Source organism: Oxyura jamaicensis, chromosome 4, assembly GCF_011077185.1.
Source record: "Oxyura jamaicensis isolate SHBP4307 breed ruddy duck chromosome 4, BPBGC_Ojam_1.0, whole genome shotgun sequence".
Lineage (NCBI taxonomy): Eukaryota > Metazoa > Chordata > Aves > Anseriformes > Anatidae > Oxyura > Oxyura jamaicensis.
The window spans coordinates 88,324,274-88,344,264 of NC_048896.1; the positions used below are offsets into that span (position 1 = coordinate 88,324,274).

The following is a 19,991-nucleotide window of genomic DNA, read 5'->3' on the forward strand; positions in this document are numbered from 1 at the left end:
CTCTGTGCCCATGTGTTGGGGCCACTGACCTGAGCAAAGCGTCCCGGCCTGAAATGGGTGAAGAAGAGGTCTCTCCCTCCCTGAATAGTATTTCAGTTTTGATGAGGAATTTGCCAGACACCGAGCTTTCTCACAAATGCCCATTCAGCAGGGCCTGGAGACGGCGTGTGCACTCAGAGGGTTAAAGCAGCAAACGGGTGACACGATTTTACGCCTGTGGGCGGTTTGTTCCAAAGATCAGCTGCTCTCAAAGCAAAAGTAAACGCACGGTGTTTATTATGAGTCACTTAAACAAGCAAATTATTAGTCGAATCTGATCTGTGGTTATGCGAGCTGTGATCTGAGGTGAAGGTTAATTATTTTTTTCCCCTAAAAAAAAAAAAAAAATAATAATATAATGGTTGCCAAGCTCCAAGGTGCTTTAGCAACTGCTGTAGGAAGATGCTTCCTGCACCTATCCCAGAGCCACTCAGCCTGGGTGGCTCAGCGCTGCTGCAGCTTATGGGGCTTGCTTTGTTACGGAGGACACAGAGCTGCTTTTGCACACTGAGGACCCAACCCAAAGCCCGCTGCCATCCCCAGGAGCTTTTTCATTAACTTCAAGGGGCCCCGCGTGAACAGCTGCGGTTTGCAGTGGGTAGCAATCCCTCCGTCCGCCCCGATCCTGACCTCCCGGCAGAGCCGAGCACATCCAGAGCTACCTCATCCCGGTGGCATGGCTACTGAGTAATTGCTGCCACTTTTTCTCAGGATGGCACCTCATATACTGCCCAACCATGCAGGGAGGCTGGGGTCTGCTCAGAGACCATGGGCAAAAAATTAGATCAGGAACTAAGAGAGGTCAGCAGGGCATTTCCTTCCCCAGCCCCCTGCAGTGAACGTATTTCATCCTCTCCATTGAAAGGAAAGAAAGAACCCCCTGAGGACAGAGCTTGGTGCCTGCCAAGCTCTGGGCTGTGGGAGCAGGATGCACCAGGTTCCCTCCTGCTTGTCCTAATGCTGCCCTGCTATGGGGGTGCTGCACAGGGGGGCGTGGAAGGAGCTGGAGGCCCTTGGGTGGAGGTGGCAACCTCAGGCACCCCAGGGATGCTCTGGTACTAGCCTATGGCTGGTGTGAGAGCAGAGAGGATGGTCTATGGGCAGAGATGGTGTACAGGGTCTGGGCACCCCTCCAAGGGCAGGGGGGGACCTGGTTCTCATCAGAGAGGTCATTGGAGAGGCTGAAGTTCTGCAACAGGAGAGAAGGAGGAAGAGGCCACATGAGCACATCCCATGCAGAAGACGTGAAGTTTGACAGATCTGTCCTGACTGCACAAGTTTGCCTGACATTGCTTACCCTCCGTGTTCAATAAATAAACAACAATTAAACAATGTGGATGCTTTCTGCATAAGGTAATAGAGTATAGGTCTCTTGAGTCAAATCTGGAGGCAGTTTAACAAGGCTCCTTGGAGCAGTGACTCTGTGTTGCTCTCTGTTTGTAGAGCACCATGGTGCTATTCACATGATTTTTAATGCAATAAAATTACACAATAATGCAATACAATAATAATAAATTAGAACAGAGATTGTTCTCAGCCATACCAAATGAGGAAAGGCAAGGTTTCACTCTTGCAATACCAGCTTGTTCCATAACCCTAGGCTGGATTTTTAAAAGCAGCTTTACTTTTATTTTTTCTTTCTTTTTTTTCTTTCTTTTTTTTTTTTTTTTTTTCTTTTCTTTCAGTGTGCCTTTTTAAGGCACACCAAAATCACAGTGCTCTTTGGGAAAGCAGCATCTTAGCATCCCTCTGCTTTGCTTCCCTCACTGGTGAAGGTAGCAGAGAGAATAATAACTACACCAATGCATGAGAGAACCAGACACTGTGACAGTGAGTGTAGTTTGAAACTGGGGCTTTGCAATTCATTTTATGATGTCTAACAGGACAGGAGCAGGAAACAGGCACCAGCAATAGGCACTCCTGGGAGACCAGGTAAGACATATGAGTTCCCACAAGCACAAAACTGGTGATGAGTGGTCAAAACGCACTTGCAAACCAGCTCCTGAGCAGCTCGCAGTCCTTTGGGCAGCCCTCTCCTCCTCACCCCAGGGACTGACAGCTCTGTACTCTTCCTGCTTGCTTTCTGCCAGCAGTGTGAATTCCTCGCTGCAAGGGCTGGGGGCAGTGGGGAACCTGTCAAAACCCTGGCCTTCCCATTCAGAGAGATGCTCCCCCCCTGCCCTCCCTCCTCTCCTGCTCCCTAAAATGTCTCTATCTCAAGGAAAAGCAGTTCAGCACATCGGCAGTCATGTTCAAATTCCAAGGCTAAGCATGCAGCCTTGGGGAGGGGGGAAGGGGGGTTGGAGGGGAGGCAAAAAAAAATAAAAATCAGGTGCTTCTCAAAAACAATCAACCTGATTCACATGCAGCTCAGCAGCTTTTTTGATGGCTCAATTCCAGATTTCACAGCTATTCAATAGTTCTCTTGTGTAGCTGATCCTTGTCTTAGAATTCAGCACAACTCAATCCATTTTCCCTTTTCTTTCTATAAACACCCCCTCCTCCTCTTCCCCTCCCTTCATTTTCTTGATTTACATCTCTAGGGAGATGGGAATGTGAGGGAGAAGCTTGTAGCCTTCCTTCCTGGGGGGCCTTGAACTGGTGTCCCCTGTCTCAGGTTCCCATTATCCTCGCTGTGCAAGCCGCAGCCCCTCTGCACTCCAGCCCTACTCAATTGGAATTTAAATGCTTCATGATTGTTGTCTCACAGAATAGGAAAGTGCTGCATTAAAGAGTAAATTACAGCAGACAAGTAACTGCCTTGGGAAGGAGTGTGAAAGGAGAGATGAGCCCAGCACAATGCCGGTTTGCTAAAGAGAGTTTTCCAAAGATGAAACAATCTTCCTGGGACAGTCACATAGGGATAAATATGATGCAGCCAGCACGGAGATTGGGCTTTGTCTAGGGCGAGAAGTGCAGCGTGCTCAGCCTGGAGCAGCCCCACAACATACAGCTTGGACACAGATCTGAATTGTGCCCCAGAGCCAAGAGCGTGGCTGGATCTGGGCTTGATGTCCTGTCTCTTACATGGGCTGGATCTGGGCAGCTTCACTGGGACGCAAAATACTAAGCAGTTTGCATGGAAGTGAACAGCAGAGGTTTCACCCTGTCCTTGATTTTGCTCCTTTCTAAGCACTGGAAGTCTTTAAAGTTCACTTGTGGTGGGTCTCTCTGTCAATACCCATCCATGCAGAGAGAACCTCAGAGGCCATCATCCTCTTTTTAGCCATGCTGTGGTGATGATCATTCAGTGCCTAAATACTCCAACCATGGCATTGGAACCATTTTTTTTTTCCATTCCCTGTGCAAAATAAAATGGAAAATAAGTCCCCAAGATGGTTCAATAGTTGTAGAGATACTTCTATACACTTTCATGTGCTTTTACATGCTTCAGGTCCAAGCCGGTGTTTTTCCACTTGAAACGGACCTGCTGGGGTCAGCCTCAAAGCCCAAATGTTTGTGTGTTCTCTGAGAACAGGCATTGCTCCTTTTCCCTTGTGTTATGCTGCACTGAGCATGCCTCACAGCTGGGCAAACAGATACAAACCAGCTTCTCCAATACCAAGTTCAGGTATCTCCAATACCAGTGAGCAGCAGGCACAGCCCCTGCCAGGTGGGTTCCATTGTAAGCACACATGGCAGACACAGACTGGATGAAGGATTACAGAATTTGAGGAAAATATGAGAAAGTGATAAAAAGATGGTTATCATTCTTCCAGACCATCTGAGGAAGGAGGAAAAATTAATGTCTCAGTGGCTCGTCCACAGTGCCAAGATCTGGGACAGAGACCAGTCACACAACAAGGGAGCAAACTTCAAGTATTTGTCTCCTTAACATTTGGGCCACCTGTAATATCAATAGAAGATTCATGAATTAAACCAGCCAGGTGGTGTAAAGGATAGTCACAAAATGACCTAGGAAAGACATAATAAAATTGCATGTTCACTGCAATAAAAGAACAAAATCAGGAGAGTTTTTCTTTCCTTTGCTCAACAGCATATGCTTTCCAAACTGTTTGTTGAATATAGGTGCCATGGACACCCAAGAAAATAATGCACAAATGTTACTAAGAAAATCAGAAAACAACGTCTGCACACATGCACACGTACCAGCACTCAGTCCTTCCCCCTCCGAGATCGCAGGCGTATGCTTTCCCCAGAGCTGGCTCCGTGGAAGTGGCTGTTTTAATCACTCTTCTGGAACCACTGCAGCAAAGGCCGTGCCAGGTTTTTTTTGTTGGCGGTATTTTTTTTTTTTTTTTTTTTTTTTTTTTTCTGGCCATTATGAAATAAGGTTTTTCAAATGGCCTTCAACCAGGACCCCGCCACCTCCCGTGCCTTTTCATGTTGTGAACCTCTATATCCCAACAAAAAATGTTTCAAGGGATGAAAACAGACCAGTGAAAATATTCCCAGTGAGAATATTCTGCAAATAATTCGGAAGAGGGGCTACCTTTAGAGCCCACAGCCAGGTACTCAGTGAAGCACTCCAAGATTTGCTGCAGTCCTATGGAAGTGACGGTGTTTTGTCCTAACCCTGACCCTACGCTTCATGTAGGACCCCAGGGATCTTACATGGAGTAATTTAAGTAAATGTCTTGTGCTAATCAGGTGCTTTAGTCTCTGACTTACCAGGCTCAGCACTGTGTTGATTCAGGGCCTTGTGGCCCAAACCAAATGCCACTGAAAACAATAGGAAAACTGGGCTTTGGATCAACGCACGCACAATGTGAAATGCTTTGGTCTGAGGGCTTCTGAGGACACCCAGTGTGCTGCCATCAGAGCCCTGGCATCCTACCCTGCCCTGCAGACCTGCTTCTTTCTGCAGCATAGGGGCTCTGGCACAAGACCTCAGGTGAGGAGTGTTCCCCAGGCTGCTGGTGAGCCGGGCCTCTCCTGAAAAGACACAGACCAGGAGACCCCACAGCAGCCAGGAGAATATCTAGGAATGGGAACACACTAGAGAAGCCCTGCTCTCATTCTCTGCAGACATCTCCTGACCTCTGCCAAAAACGAGATACGAGCCTCTGGTCTCGCCCTGAGCTGTGGACATACCCTTTCATTAGGTGAGACCTGGATGTGGGTCATGAGGGGACAATTGTTCCAGCCTTTTGCCTACTAAAAGCAAGCAATTAGCAAAGGTAGCAATTAAACCATCTCTGCCTCCTGATTCCCACCAGCCCGGAGAGCAAGAGCTCTGGCAAAGAGCTGCCGCATCTCCAGTTTTGTCTGACTCTCCCTTGCAGGCATATGCAAACACCAGGCTCCCAAGCACCAGCCCTCACTTTGAATTTCTCTGCTTTGGCTGCTTGTCTCCCAGCTATTTAGCATGTCTTGAATGTGGCTTATTGTCTGCTAATAAAGAAAAGAGCACAGCTCTCCAGCAATGGCAAGAGACCAGCTTTCATGCCCTGCTGTGGAGCCAATTCCTGTCAGGCAAAGCAGCTATCGCTGGAGGTTTTAAATAAACCAGTGCTCCCCCAAAAGCCCTCCTGTTATATAATGCTCTCCCTCTCCTCCTTTTAATGAAAACAAGCAAGTAACTGTCTATTTTTACCACGGTAAGGACAGATCCAGCAGCCCTCGCTTGTACATGCCCGCCTGGAAATCAGTGGGAGTCCTGCCTGCATGGGAAAGCGCTGCAGGACCGAGATCAGAAGTGGCTAACACAGGGCAGTGCTCCCCACCTCGGCTTGAGAAAGGCAAGGAAAACATGGGCCACAGCACAGTATACACATTTTGCAAGTGACATTTGGCATTAGCCAAAATATACATCAATACGATGAGGGATATAGCAAAAGGCACATTCCTTCAGTACACTATTACTGTAATATCCCAGTGCTTCCACATTAACTTGTTCCCAGGAAATTCCATCATCACTATTTCAAGCCTGTGGCTGTTCAAGCCACTTAGGATGATGGAAAATTACCCTGCTCAGGAAAATAAAATAACAAAAAACAGTGATTAAATTTACCTTTATCCTTGGTCTGCACAAGGTTAGTAATTTCTCACAAAATGTTTTTCAGTATAGGAAGATTCCAATTATGTTCTTAATGAAGTATGAAAAATCAATTGAAAGGCAGGCTTTGTGTTTTTGCTGCCTACAAGAAATTCCTACAATAACATGTTTAGAAAAAAATGTTTATTAAAAGGGTTACTCTGCTCCAAAATACATGACTGTATGCAATGGAAGCATTGCCAGGCTGAATCAGACCTGATTCTGCTAAACCAGGTTGTCTGGCCGTTAGGTCCAACAACAGCCAGCACTGACTGCCCCTGAAGAAAGCAACTGTGGACTGACCTGCCTTTGAAAAAAAAATTAAAAAAATCATTCTCAACTCAGTAACTGGAGACAGCCTTGAATCATGAAGGTTCGTGTCTCTTCCAAAAACCATTGTGCTTCAACACCTTATTCTCCAGCAGTTATGGATGAGAACAGTCACGTCCAATATATACATAGACACACATAAATACACTTAAACTTAACACTGCATACATCTTGCTGTCAGTGATTTCACATGGCAGTAGTTTCACAGTCAAATAAATATCTCATTCTTTAATAGCTTAACTGACTAGCAATTACGGTACTAAAAAGCTTAAATATACCTGAAAGGTAAAAGATTTTATTCTGCCACATCTATTTTAGTTTAAAAACAAAGGAAAACAAATTTGGCTTGGCTTTTGAGATGCAGCACCAAAATATGCACTGTCTTTGCTTAAATACCCCAGTACTGAAGTCTTCACTGTGTGTGAGTAGGCTTAGAGTTCCCAAGGAGCAAGGCTTCTTCTGCCCACCCTTGGGTGTGAAGAGGAACCCCAGCAGCACAACCTATGACCATACTTCTTGTGCAGTATCTTGAAACTGGCCCATGGCTGTGGGCAGTGATCTGCAGAGCATGGGGATCCTGCTGCACTCCCAGGCTACAGTTCTCACCACTCAGGTCAGGTAGATGCATACAACCCTTGGGTTTACTGAAATCTGCAGATATGGAAGGTTACCATACAGGAATGTCCCCATGGGTCAAGCAGCTTGGAGTAACTCACTACCTATTTTAGGATCCAACTCAGGTGAGGCTGAGCCACCTCTGGAAGCTTTCTCTTTCACCACTTTCCAGCAGAAGGAGCCCCAAGGACTAGCTTAGATTAGGTGTGAACATGTTTCAGGTGAGGTGAAGACCACACGACACCACAGACTTATGTTAGCATCCTGTCCCACCTCCGCCTCTAGCATTCTCTGTGTCAGCAGGCTTATCTTTCATTTTTTTAAAAACATGACTAGTTTACTTGGAAAAAATAGAGCTGAAAACCCATTCCACCTTTGTCCAACCCTTCATGGACAGGATTCCTAAAGGATTTGCTGGGCTTTCACATGGAGCTTCATGGACACATGAAACAGCTCTGAATGGAGGTGCCCAATGCGTGTACCAACACTGCTGACTACTGTGCCCAGAACACCTTTAAACACAGTCTAGGAGACTGACAGTGACTACGGATATAAGATCTGGAAGTCAATGGCATCTTTTTTCCTGCTAGGATTTGTCTGTACATTAATATGTTAATATAAACCCTGAAGGAAGCAGCTGATGCCTGGGAAATTAGAAGCTTTAGTTAGATATTAAGAGGCTTTAAATAAGGATGTGTGTATAAATCTGCTCAGTCAGTGTTTCTTTGGGTTCTGCTTTTTGCCTGGAATGGGCCATGTGTGCTGTGTTTCCAAAACTCCCACTGTCCTGCCTTGCACCATTGCTCTGCTCTTATAGTGCACGATAATCATGCTTGGAAAAACAGCAGAGAAGTGGGAGAAATTAATTTACAAAGGAAATATGAACTAAATCTGAAATACACAGAATAATCTTCATACTGCACTGCCACTCAAGACAGCCCAAGACATTATTTGCTTATTATTGATGCTGAAATGACTCCGGTTACAGCTATAATTAAGATCATCTGAATAATTGCTTTTCTAGTGTGGTCACAGAACTAAAAACTCAAAATATAAAATGTAAGTTAAAGTTGTCCTGAAACAGAACTGGCTTTGTTGTTTTCAGATTGAAATTAAATGGAAAAAAAAAAAAAATTCTGGTTGAAATTTGCTCAGAGCAAAGACAAACTATTCAAAATCCAACCCCAAAATAAATGTTCATTTTCTGACACTGTATTTAACTTTTAAAATAAAATAATAACAATAAATACAGGTAGTCATCTAAATTATATTTTTCAAATTAGCTGTTTTGTTTTAAAAATATCTGAACAATTTTTCAGATTTCTTTTCTCCAGCCAAGGCTATTCATTGACTGGGTTGACCTGAAGTTGCAAATATGGTCACCTAAGGCAACCAGCAACATTTTCCTGGCCTCCTAAACAATTCCTGTGGATAGCCATGTATGACCTACCCTTTCTTGTCCCGTGGAGCATGAAGGATAAACTCCACTCCCGGCTGGGGCTCTGCTGTGAATGGAGAAGTAGAAGGGTGCTGTAAACATGACATTTTTACCACCCAGGCCAAATGCTGCTGAATACAGTGGGAGAATTGATTTTGCATTGATTTTGGTGCAGTCTGCATGAAGGTTATTATTCTGGAAGTTGCACCTTTGCTTTGCATGATGGTGATGAGATGTTTCTCTGCGGCTCCAAAAAAAAACACCTTTAATGGACTGCTGAAATCTTCCTGAGCTCAGACTGTGCTTTTGCCACCTCTCATGCTCATATTTCACTTTGGTCTGAATTAAAACACAATTATTGCCACAGGTGCATAGCATAAAATGAAACTGAGGAACAGAGATTACAGGACTTGCCAAGGCTGGTGTTGGAAGCTGCAGTCAGGAGTACAAATAATTGAGGTCGGCTTTCATTTCAGCAGCTACCTATACATCTTTTTATCACAAACCCTGAACATCGTTCCCCAGCCATAAACTGGGACTGAGTTATTGCCACTGTTAGAGGTGCATTTGCTTGTGAGCTACAATGAATTTTCTAAGGCAAAATTCAACACCTGATGGGAGAAAAAAAAAAAAAAAAAAAAAAGTGGGTTTAGTTGCACATTTTTACTTAAAGCTTCTCTCCATCAAACTGTTACCAAATCCTCTCTGCTCAGCGCTGTCAATTGATTACTTCAAGCCCTATATTACATTTCTTATTCATTTTTTATCCTTCTTCCTGTCTTCTGATTTATTGTCTCTAACCTTCGCAGACCCTTTCTGGCTGACTTGGAATATTGTATGCCTTAAATCTAAGGATTACAAAATGTTTGGAAGTGATTTAAGAATCTGAGTTATTACTCATTTCATGGGGTAGAAAATTGGGTCTTTTCTCTCTCTCCACATCAGAGGACATGCTGCTGGAGACAGACACTTAGCAGTGAGAGGAGACCCGCTTTTTAAGCAGGCCAGGGTCTCCACTCTGCACAGTATGTGCATTAATAACCACAAAAGCAATAGTGCACTACATAATGAACATGTGGAAGCAGTTTTACTACTTGATAGGATCTCCGAGCCAAAGAAGAAGTTGTCTGATTTGTCAGCATCTGGGAAGCAGCTCCACTGAGACAGAACTGTATTAGTCCTAGCTATGTATCCAACCTTATTAAAGACTTATGCTTTAAGTCTGCCTCTAATAAAAACCTGCTTCGGTAGGAGTTGGTCTTCCTTGCCGTACGCGAGTCACCTATTTTTAATGGAGGGTTAGTTGCATTTGCTGCTGAACTGCTAAATCACTTCAAGCTCTTAGTCCACCTGCTTATTTTTCAGCGAAACAGAGGAGTTTGAGTTCAGCTGTTTTTTAAAGAGCAAGCAGCTGTGATCTGTGTCAGAAAGACCCAACACAAGTCACCAGCGTGACCACGGTGAAGAAGCAGAGACAGGAGACCAGCGGTGCCCTCTGAAGTGGGCCAGATGATGACAGCTCTTCTGAAGGGAAAGAAACCTGGAAGTTTACTCTTACCCAAGACCCAGAGGGCTCTGTTAATTTAGCGCTTCAGGTATCTGGCTGTCAGGCAGGTTCCTGCCTTCCCCAGCAGCATTTGAAGCCCACGGGAGGTAGCCAGAGGCAGAAGCACTGTGTGATGGTGGATGAAGCCATCTCTGGTATCTTGGCAGGCTTTCCAGCTGGTGTGGAAAACCATTCATTTAAGTGGGACTGCGCTGATTTATATTTACTGGAAATCCAATCTGAGGCTATCCAGTGGAAGCCAGGTCTGATACACGTCAGTTTTGTGAGAGTTATTATTCCTCTGACACAGCCTGCTGCCTGCTTTTAGTTCCTCGCAGAACTCATGTGTTCTTGGTTTACGCCTCATGACCAAACTGGCCTCAATCATTCAAGGCCAAAGACGAGATTAGAAAGATTGACATCTGCTAATGGCTGCTCGGCGGTTTGCCTGGGGTTCTTTATCATACCTGTTTGTGGGCAATAACAGGCAGGAGAAGATTCCTAAAGGTCTCGGAGCTCCTGCAAAAATAATTCCCCTCTGCCAATGCTTGCAGCCATTTCCCCACGCCTCGATTACCCCTGCTGTGCCAGGGCCTGGCCTCCGAGTACACCTTCCCCTCCCTGCTCCCAGGCAGCTCCCATGGGAAGCCTGGAAGCCGCAGGAGCTCCAGCTCAGAGGCTGCTGATTAGTGCCAGCTTCTCAGCCAACAAGTGCGCGCCTTTCACATTCAAGTATTGCATTGCTCCTCCGCAGACAAGGGACGGGAGCTGAGGGAAACACTGAGGACCCTTGTGGCAGTGTCTGCCTGTGCCCCATTTGTGTAAAGTGTGCCAACAGCAGTCCTCGTGAGGACTCCAGAGCATTTCTTTGCTCTGGGGATTCAGCTGGGAAAAACGACCTCCTTCCCCATCCCCTATGTGATGTCCCTTCAGACTTGGTGACCTCTCAAGTATTTTGCATGGTGTAAGGAGGCATTCTCCTCCAATATGCTGGATTTTTTTTTTTTTTTTTAATATGTCTGGTGGGAGAGCAGAACTTGGTTTCTTTGCCTGGAGAGGGATGCTCTTCATGGCAGGAGCTCAGCCGAAGTGGGTAGTGGCTAGATACTGCACACCAGCACAGAGGCATGAGACTGGAAAAAGAAATCTGGCTGCTAAAAGGACATTGCAGTCAATTAAAAATTAGACAAGGGAGACTATCACTTAGGGACCCTCAAATATGTTTTTTTCCTGAGGTCTCAATTTCTTGCCTCGCTCAGATTTGTTCATGGCCTGCTCTGCACAAGCAGCAGCATGTTTTTTTGAGAATGGGCATCCTGCCCTCTGAGAACCATTACTTCTCTCCAAATTACAGGGATATAAGATTTAGTCCAGAGCCCAGGGCTAAATTCAGACTCTGGCATATAGGCAGATATCTGGGGGATGTTTTGGAGGCCTTGGGTTCTCCCAGGGGCATCACCACATGAGGAAGACCCTGAAGCAGTCATGGGACATATGAATTGGGACCTATTTGTTAGGGAGAGGAGACAAAAAGGACCAAAATTCTCTTTCGACTCTATACCATAGACCGTTCAAATAACTTTAAATATATTCCTGGGCAACCCCCTCTAGGTATCCTTGCTTGAGCATGGAGTTTGAACAAAATGGCCTCCAGAGGTACCTTTCAGCCTCAACCATCCTGTGCTTCTGTGATTCTATGACCTTTTTTTCCAATCAGAGTGTTGGATCTCTCCCAGCTGAGCTACCACAGGTGTCAGTGCTGATGACAGGAGACAAGACTTTCGGCAGGTCCTATCATTCAGGACAGAGCCAGCTCGAGGTTTCTCCACCATGAAGATAGGTGGAATTTGCAGCCCAGAAGCAGCTGTGGGAGGGAGGGTGCTGGGCTGAAAAGTGGGGCTGGAGGGACCCTGCCTTCCTGGAGCAGTGGTGTTTGGCAGGGACTGTGCGTGCTGCCTGAAGGGATCAGTCTCTCTGTCCTGGTGTCACCGCCATGCTTCAATCCTAGGGAGATGCACAGCTGTGGCTGACATACGCGATGTGTTACTGAGCAAAGGCCACTCTCTTACTTGCTCCTTCTGCTTGCAACACAAATCAGAGAAGCAATAACAAGCCTCTGTCTCTTAAGATAAAAGGGATATCAGTTTTCACCGGGCTTTTCTCAAATTGTCAGAAATCAGGTCAAGGGGCTGGGTTAAACAATCGCTGCCTGGCCTTTCCTTCAAGGTAAGTGCAACTTAATTCTCTTGCTTTGCACTGCACTCCCTTCTCTCAGGTTACTTTTCATGATGGGGAGGAGGACACAGAAGCTGCTTGGCCATAATGGTAGATGCTGCCTGCCTCACACTGTTATTTTTAGTCCAATTTGGCACCCTGTCTCTGATTTTTAACATCTCAGGTTAATGCTGGTAGAAAACAACATCCAGGTTTTGACGATGCATAAGTGACTTCTAGTTCATGGGAGAGTTTCCATCCTTATGAAGACCACTGTCAGTTATTACCGTGGAGTGCTATATGCAACTGTGAGGCTTGGAGGAACAAGGGCAAGTAAAGATTAGCTCACAGATTTCCATCTAGCTTTGCTATACACTCAGAGTCCTGTTAGCCAGGATGAAATGAGATCCAGATCTGAACCAGCCCTTTTGGCTTCTGCAGCAACAGCAGCAAAGGAAAGGAAAGATAGTCAGCCTCCTCTTGGTAGGCTCAAGTCCATCTCCCGAACATTTGTTGTTTGTGATGGGGGGAAACTGAGTCAAGTCATTCTTTCTCTCATTTGCAAAAAGCTAAAATTGTCTGGAAATGAGATTCAGAAATGCAAGTGCTCCTTCTGCAAGCCTTTATTTCTTCAGGGGCCCTAAATAATTATTAAGAGAGGATTCTTGTCCAGCCACAGGTGAATCCTCCACTGGTATGATCAGGCCTGCAGAGTTATGGGCAAAACAACCCCCAAATATCTCAGTTTCCCACTGCCCTGGCAAGATCCGCTCTTGAGCTAGGTGTGTAAGATATTTTGGAGCTGGGATGTAAATCATAGGCTCAGTCACTGCATCTGTGAGAGGTATTAAACAGTACAAAGAGTCTGCAGGAAGCCACTGGTGAAGTGCAGTCTTCAGGAAACTCAGATTTGATTTTGGATCAGATCTGTACCTGCCCATCTGGCAAGACTGAAACTGATTCCAGCCTGGGGGATTATCCTAACCTCGCTCCAGTGGTTTCCAGTGTTGTTTTAAACTCAGATTGGAGTGGAAGAAAATTAAGACACAGAGAAGGGGAGGTGCTGCTGGAGGAAGAAATGAAATGTCATTCTTCCCACCGTGATGCCTAGCAAGCCCTGGATAAACAAAGCCCAAGATGTACATATTGAGATTACATTTGTCTTATCTGTGATCAGACATTGCTGGAAACAGAACTTGTGAAACAACAGTGCGAGAATAACAGTTTTCACTGGTAAGGAACAAGCTGTTCTTGGAGTGTAGAGGGAGTTTTGACAGCCTCATCAACAAAAAGAGCCTGTTATAAATGCTGCCTGATTCCCACCCCACACAGTCCAGACCCATGGCAGGACCTGGCTCAGCAGGAGAGAAGTGTCTCCATGTGTTTCCAAACTCCACCAGATACATATCTGCATCTTCAGGCATGTAAATACCCTTAGCAGTCTGGCTATGCCTCCCTCCATACCTCACTTTCGTATGTGATAAATAGTGTCCTACCTTGGGGCTGCTGAAGGAAGAAATGTGCTGAAGGCCAAAAGGTTCTCAGATGCCTGGGGTGCTGAGGAAGTCAGCAAGGAGGGCTGGATTTCTTCACCGATCTGCTGGGAGATGGGGCAGACTCATCCATTTGCCTTGATCTGTGCCCCACGGTGAGGAGCTGCGCACAGGGTCCGAAACAGGAGCCCAAGGAGCCAACAGCAGCACCAGGACCTCATATATACAGAGGGAGAAACCCACAGGGCTGGGGAAGCAAGGCAACAAGTGCTTTTCAACATTGTTGTGCCATGGTGGAGGAGCTGCCTCCTCACCTGGATATGCACCAGGACACCTGGATATGCTCCAGGCTCCCTTCTCCCACTTCTGCCTTGTGATGGGGAGCCATCCCCCACCGATCTGAAGGTAGAGGTGCACAGAGCCCCTGCAGCCTATTAACCTTACCAGCTCTGTATTAACTTTACCTTGACTGTGACCATTGCCTGGCTTGCTTTGAAGCACGCTGCTGTGTTCCTGGCTTGCATTAGCAGAAGCATCACCAAAGCGCTGTGTTACAGCAGCCCGAGCTGTCAGATGTGCCTAATTTGCTTTCAGTGCAGCGCCAGACGGGCACGAGGCTGCGCACGAGCAGATCCTGTTGCAGGACTGGAGCCCTGGGACATGCATGCGTGTGTGCGCATAAGGGTTCATGCATTTTCAGAAATAACGTTTCCCCTCCATCTGAGGCCAGCAGACTGAAATCCAAGCAAGCCTAAACTTCTTTACCATTGACGCCATAACAGCGTTTTGAGGTTTAGAAAAGGAGCGGAAAAAATGTGTTGCTGTAGTAAGGGGATTGTAATAAGATCTTAGCCTTGGAATAAGGCGCTTCTCGGTGAGGCAGCGAGCTCTGCAGCGCTTCCGCCTCCTCGAGATTTGTGAGGAGAGATGTGCCCCAAAGAATGCTAGTCATCCCGAGCAGGGAGAAAACGCAGCCGAGGGTGAACAGAAAGACATCCAGGAAAAACAGGAGAGCAAGGATATTCTGTTCTTCTTTCACCTCCCTCAGCTCTACCAGAAGCGTGTTGCTGCAGAGGCTGCTGGTAGCGCGGTGCAGGAGCTCACAGCAGCACTTAAAAGGAATCAGACTGCAGAAAGCAGAGGAGAATGAAGTGCTTCTACCGCAGACAACTGGTTGTCCTGACCTGCGCCCACTTGTCCCTGGCCTGTAGGGACCAGGGTTGAATGGGGGTGAAGCCAGGACTGAGGCTGCCTCCCAGGGCTCAGCAGCTCCTGGATCCATTGCAACACAACTCCAGGAGGGGTCATGGGGCTGGTGATGCAGCAGAAGATGATGACACTGCAAAAGGCATGGACGCTCCAAATAGCTTCTTGTTCACTCCTCCATGTCTGGTCAGGGGAATATTTATTCCAGAAGAGGTTTCTTTTGATTGTACTTCAGAGCATGAAGTCTGCAGCTATCCTTAGTACTCAAGGAGAGCAATTAAAGTCAATAAAAGGTCCTTACCACATTTCCCACTTTTAAATAACACTGGGTATTCTGGGCTGTCATGTTCACTGATGTCAAAACTGACTTGCCACACAGGTAGCTGAGAATGAGAAACATCAGTGCTATGCTTGATGTAGGTCAAAAATTGAAAGATCTAATGTTACAAATCATCACAGAAGGAATAGGGGGAAGAACAACTTTTTTTTTTTTTTTTTTTTTTTTTTTTTTTTTTTCTCCATGATAAATCCATAGTGTGCCAGCACTTTTGCACAATCTTGATCTCCCTGTCTCAGAAAAATATAGTAGAGAAGATAGAGAGGGCGACAGGCCTTGTCAAAGGTTTGGACTACTCTGTACACAGAACTTCAGCAGGACCGTTTATCCAGAAAATGCAAAAATGGAGGTAGGTTATGGAGTTAGGTGTGGTGGCGAAGATGAGAGCTGAACAATTGTTCATCATCCACCCACCATGAGGGGACCACATGAAACTGGCTGGGGCATGTCCAAAGCCGACTGAGGTGGTGGTCCTGCACTCAGTGAGTACCTGAGCTCTGGAGCTCCTTGTCAGGAGACATTGGGTGCTGAGGGGTTATGTGTGTTCAAGTCCCTTGGTCAGTGTTTTCTCATAGAAATTTATGAGCGCTGTTAAATGCCAGAAGACCAACACTATATTCAGGAACCAGAAAGAAAATAAAGGAAGAAAAAGAAAGGAAGAAGGGTTTAGTCTTGTTAGGTGTAGGTAAAAAACTAGATAGAAAGGAATAAGAAAACTGAGGGAATTTCTTGTGTTTCAGAAAAACAGGTGCCTGGGGAATGAAGTCAAGCTGGTGGGAGAAAACATTCTACATTAATATATACAAAAAGGTATGCCAGCAAGTATTGTCTGCTGAAAACAGTGTCTCCAGGTGTTTGCAGAGCAGAAGCCTGGTGTCTAAAGAAAATGCTGTAGTAGTAATTCAGTGAATTCTTCAGAGGAGCTTGTGATGCCCTGACTGCACATGAGCATCTTGTCTAGGAGCAGAAGACTGGCAGGGAGGTTGAGAAGGGTGCAAATTTTTGTTTAACTCTAAACTGAGTTTCTTCTGAAGTTTGTTCCCAAGATTATGTAACCGTTTTTTAGGTATTTGAGTCCAGCTATTCACACAGAATGGAGCATTATGAGACAGAGCCTCCTCTGGCTTATCATCAGAGTGAAGCCAACACTCCAGGCACAGCGCAACTGGGACCACTGTGTTGTTACTTGGAAACCGGCCAGGTCTGCAGCTGAGACATTATCAAAATGTGCTGCCTGTGAGCAAGTATCAGCCTGAATCTCTGTGATTATAAAGAAATCTGAATCTTGAATTTCATCACAAAAACTTATTTTGTTGGGGCTAATCAAAGTGACGGGCAGAGACCTCAACGCCTGGGATCTTGTCTGTGTGTGTAGCTACCACAGGACAGATGCACAATAGACATGCAGTGAGATGTGTATCAGCACAGCTCATCCCACCATGCCAAGCCAAGTTATTGGTGGGAATTGCACTACTTGCTGATTGAGATCCCTTTCTGTGATGGAAAATCCAAGAAAGGCTCAAGAGGCCAAGTAGACACCAAGGAGAAATTTACTCTTACTGTATGTTAGCCTTCTAAAACTTTGATGCCTGGTCCTAGCTGCTCACCTAGGAGCTTTCTACAGGCATAGGGGGAAGGTATTCCCAGGGAATGACTGATTTCACCTCTCTCTGACAGTTGTTTTAAGATGGAAATGCTCATCTGGATGCAGAGGCATCTGAGACAACAAGTTTAGACTCGAATCCCACTTTCAGATGCTTAACATTAGATGAGATAAATTCCTTATGAGGGTTCTTGAATTTTAATTCTTTCTTCAAATCTATTGCTGACAGCTCAGATATTTCCCTGCAAGGTTTCTTTTCTTTACGGTTTAAGGGAAAAAGTTCACCATTCCAACTTAGTGGAGACTTGAGCAGGTAAGGATTTGTACAGTAAATCCTTATTCGAATTTCAATTAAATTTCAAGTAAAGTAGCTAAAACCAGGCAGTAATAAAATGATGACAGACACTTTTTCACCAGTGATGGGGTATTGCACATTATAGAACTTATTTTTCTTAAGTTCTCCTTATTTTTTTGTTATTGTATTATTAAGTCTCTGTTCTTATGGGATATGAGGGATAAAATTTAATGGAAATTCCATAGCATTCACAGTAGCTAAATCGGAAAAAGAAGTCACTGTAACTGTGAGGGACTTTCTGACTGCTGGCCTGATCCTGCCACCCAGTGTGCATGATATTTGCTTGCTTGAATGAGCCCATTAATCTCAGTGGAGCTGCTTACATGCAGAAACATTGCAAGTTTACATCAGCCTTCAGAACCATGGCCTGTAGGGACCAGCTGCCAGTTCTGCAAAGGGGAATCAGGACAGATCTGATGGGGAATATGGATTTTTTTCAGTACTGGATTTCACTATGTTTATTTATTTACTTATTTTTCCAGAAATGCATGTTCTCACATATTCATCATCAGCTATGAGACTGAATATAAATACAAACCAAGGGATAATTCTAATGGATAGTGAGATTTTTAATTAACATCTGGAAAGTATTTTGAACTATTTCTCATGAAAGATATGCAACCTAGAGCAGAGAGTGTAGCAGAAAAGCTGAATTTTATTCCCCTTCTCTAGGTTTAATGAGACATTTTTGTCTCTTGAAACAAGTGGATGAGAAAATGAATCCTCAGGCAATAGATTTCCACTCATCACCAACAGAACATGCTCTTCTACTGTTAGATGCACAAAGTACCTGTATTTTGTTTATTGGCCCCTTGCAGAAACTGGTTGTGCACGTCTGGAGTAAATCACTTGTAAATCAAACATAACAAACTAAAAAATCGATCTATAGGGTTTCTTAAAATAATCTCTGTTGTGTATATGCAAATGTATAAACTTTGCAGCTCTTGAAGGGGTGTAGCTGAGGACAGAATGTTACCCTTTGAGTTTGGGTGGTTTTGTGAAACACATTTTTAAAAGCCCACAATATGCCTCCTAGAGTCATAAGTCAGCGGTTGGGTGACTGGTTTGAATTAAGACGACGAACAAAGACAAACGAAACATAATCCTGCACGTCTGTACATTCTGGAGGCTTTCCTCTTCATTTGGTGTCAGTACTGAACCAAAAGTATTTAGAGAGGCAATATTATTGAACACAACAAATAGGAAGCAAAGCATAATTTTTGTTAGGGGTAAGTCATCCCTTAGGCAGAAGCATTCCATTGGTCTTACTGCATTTCACTGCACTGAATTATGGTTAATTTGTGGTCGGAAAAAATAGAGGCACTGTGGTTACTGCAAATTATATACTGTGTTTCCAGTTTAAAGGGAAACAAAAGGCATGTGTTGTAAATATAAATATAAACTTTTTTTTTTTTTTTTTTCTCCAATTTTAAAAACAAAAATCCATTCGGATGCTTAGTTCAGGCTCTATTCAGCATCTATAGTAACTATACTATTTCAATGCTCATTTAGGAAATATTTCTCTAGTGGGAAAATGAAAATCAGTACAGTTGAATAATTGACAACTGTGAGTTAACTGTATTCTGGTGTCTAGCTCTATACAATGGTGACAATATTTGCTCCCTGATGGTACAACTAGAAAAAGAACATTTTTGTTTTGAGCAATGACAATTATTAGCCATTAGAAGAAAATGCCAACACAAACGTTGGATTCTCCCATCATTTGGGATCTCTAACTCAGCACTGTAGCTTTTTCCAGAGGATATATGCCAAACTTTAGAGCTTGAGGCAGCAATTGCTTATTAAGACTTGTTTCTTAGGAGGTCAGGCTAAATGATCCAAATGGTGGTTTTAACCTTAAGATTTTTGGCTTAAGGACTGCCATTTGGGACACGTTTTCTGTATTGTTGGGCCTTGACCATGGGAACCTCCTTAGCAGAGATATGCAGTTTTGATGATGTCTGCTGTACACTTTGCTTTCAAAAACTTTCATTATTCTGCAGATCACTGAGCCTTGAATATTACCTACTGTTAATTTCAGAGAGAAAACCAGTTAGTCAGAAATGAAAGGTTCCCTCTTATAACTGATACAATATTTCTGGAAAAAGAAAGCTCCATTCTCCAAGGCTGCTTGCCAGCTTGAGTAACATGCTGAGGACCTCCAAACACAAAGGTCCATGTTTCTGGGAATTAAACCTAGAAGAAATCTGGGTAGTCTGGTAGAGAGGAAGGCAGAGGTCTTCTGTGGACATAGGAGACATGATGGAGGTTTTTGTACTTCTGGCACTAGTGACTGCAGGACTGAGAAGAATGCTTTACATAGCCACAAAACTGAACCTGCCTCTTTCTGCTTCCAAAAGTGACCTTGAAGCAGAAATTTTGGACATCATAAGCCTTTCCTCCTGCAACAGTGTCGTGCAATTTTGTGTAGCCTTCTGTTCCCCAGGGCTGTAATCAATGTATTGGTTTGTTCGGGAGAATGTGCTTGTATTATATTGATAGGTCTGCAGTTAGGCATTAATGGCAGTGATTACTACTGGTTCAGCCAGGGCTAGAAACAATGGAAAAATCTCATGATAAACTCCCAAAACTTGGCTGCAATTTTGCAAGCACAAGTAGTTTTAGAAACTTTAGATAAGCTTCCAAAGGTTTGGATCCAGGTCCAAAAAAAAGGCAAACATTAAAATTATGAGGCTTGTGCATCACTAACACTTACTCCCATATTTACTTCCATGAGGAAATACTAAACATTTTATGGATTTTTCATGCCCCAGTTGGTTCTCTACACTGGCTGGGATTGCTGTAGCCTGCCTTTGC

General features: G+C 44.6%; 1 long non-coding RNA gene across 1 annotated transcript; it reads left to right on the forward strand.

Annotated features, from left to right (window-relative positions):
* Positions 1-11,854: 11,854 nt before the first annotated feature.
* On the forward strand, positions 11,855-17,271 carry LOC118167197. The gene is made up of 2 exons (XR_004751005.1): positions 11,855-12,192; positions 16,283-17,271. It is a non-coding gene; the product is annotated as an uncharacterized LOC118167197 (long non-coding RNA).
* The last annotated feature ends 2,720 nt before the right edge of the window (positions 17,272-19,991 follow it).